A 1,953-nucleotide genomic window follows, 5' to 3' on the forward strand; every position below is an offset into this window, starting at 1 on the left:
TACCAACGAGTAGCGTGTTGCTGCTTCTCTGTTTTAAACGTTCTCTGCTAAAATAAAAAGGGGTTTGCACACTGCCTTGAAACCAGGGTACGAAAATAAACTGTACGAAACAATTCCCATTCGCTCATCGATCATCAAATCATTTGTGGTTTTGTACAGTTTTGTACATAGTCAGAAACAAATTGTAAGATTCACTGTCATTTTCCCCAACGAGAAACGTTTGCTTTTCGTTTGTGACAATTACAGAGAACGTTCAGAGAACGTTTAAAACAGAGAAGCAGCAATTACGAATAGCCGTGTGAATTATCAAACACTACCAAAATCGCTCTAGAAGCTCACCACTCGAATCGAAAATTGAGAGCGGAAAATTAACAGATCTGAGCGGCAAGTTAACAGAGCTGAGCGGAGATACAATTTTGTTAATTTGTATCAATGTTAAGTGCTTTGGTTTGGATTTTCCAGAGAACGTTTAAAACAGAGAAGCAGCAACACGCTACTCGTTGGTATTTTGTAATAGATCAGAAATCGGCTAGAAGCTCACCACGTTAAATTTTTAACATCAATAGCTCTAGAAGCTCACCATTTTTTAACAGCGTGAGCGCAGAGCGGCACAAAATAACAGAATTCGAATAAATTAGCAATTGTGAAATGTTATTTTTGTGCACGTTTATATCTATCAACAAAAATGACTTTTGATAGTTATTTTAATGCCCCTTTCATTGAATTAAAAATCGAAAACCTTTTTTAGTTATTACAAAAAATTTCTGGATAAATTTTGGGAAAACGTTATTTTCATAAAAATTCCAATTAACTAATATAAATTTGCGAAAATTTTGTAAACCATATTTTCGTCAACAATTAGTAAATTCTTCATTGAAAAAATTTTAAACACGCTAAAAGGCAAGCGCATAAAAATGTTTGTAAATACATATACATAAGCAATTGCACTTGTTAGCAAAGTGGTTTTTCTCGAAAAGTTATGTTTGAGTTTTATGAACATTTATTTCGAGAAAATATGCCATATGCATATAACCTAAGCAAATACCTTTTCTTAAAAAAAAATCTATAAAATCAACGGTAATTTTTAACAACTTGAAACTTGCACTTTCTTATACTATAATTGAATGGACTACAATACCGCGTACCCGAAATTTTTTTAAATATTCTAATTAAAAATTTGGATGACCATTTCTTGAAGTTTAATTCGTTTTTTTGCAATTTGTGCAAGCTTTTAAACTTTTATTATTGTGGTTCTTGTTACAGATTGAATTATATTTTAAATTAAAATCATTAAAAATAAATAAACATAATTTGCAAACAATATCATATTGAATTTCCTTGCTAATTAGTTGATCGCATCTGAATGTATGTATGTACATATGTACATATGTACCCAATACACATACTCTAAAATCATTTATTGATAACGTTCTTGCACATGCACATAATATTACATATATGTATGTACATACATACTAACTTTCTTCTTATTTGGGGCTGACAAACTTTAACTTAAGAGTCGACTTTATTTCGTCTACTAATATGCCCCAATAGTTTTGGAGTCAAATGAAAATGCATTTCCCACGCATACATATATGTATCTATATGTACATGCTCCATTAATTGACAACGTTTTTGCATGCATATATAAGTACATCCATACATACGTGCATATTGCTAAGTACCACGCATATATATACAAATGTACATGTATGTACAACCCAGTGGGAATTAGGAGCACGTAATAATACCTTATTAGCAACTTACTCTTCACCTGGCAGTCATTACCATTTCCCTGCCGAACTTCCCTTACTTTTACAAAGGCATGGCCGCCTTATGTAAGTAGGAATTTCGAATGTACATTTGGTATCAGACATACTTCTGAGCCGCTTTACAAAGTAAGTTACGTGTAATGCAGAGCAGTCGCTCGGAGTAGTTCGGTGCTTGGAAATA

The 1,953-nt window shown here is 32.5% G+C and overlaps 1 protein-coding gene across 1 annotated transcript in view; it reads left to right on the forward strand.

The window, feature by feature from the left end:
* Rs1 (Dead-box helicase Rs1) overlaps nt 1-1,953 on the forward strand; it is a 27,429-nt gene that overhangs the window by 1,514 nt on the left and 23,962 nt on the right. The gene's annotated exons all lie outside the window — the stretch shown is intronic.

This window comes from Rhagoletis zephyria, unplaced genomic scaffold (assembly GCF_001687245.7).
Source record: "Rhagoletis zephyria isolate East Lansing unplaced genomic scaffold, Rhagoletis_zephyria_1.1 Rzeph_scaffold_00025, whole genome shotgun sequence".
In the NCBI taxonomy this organism is placed as follows: Eukaryota; Metazoa; Arthropoda; class Insecta; order Diptera; family Tephritidae; genus Rhagoletis; species Rhagoletis zephyria.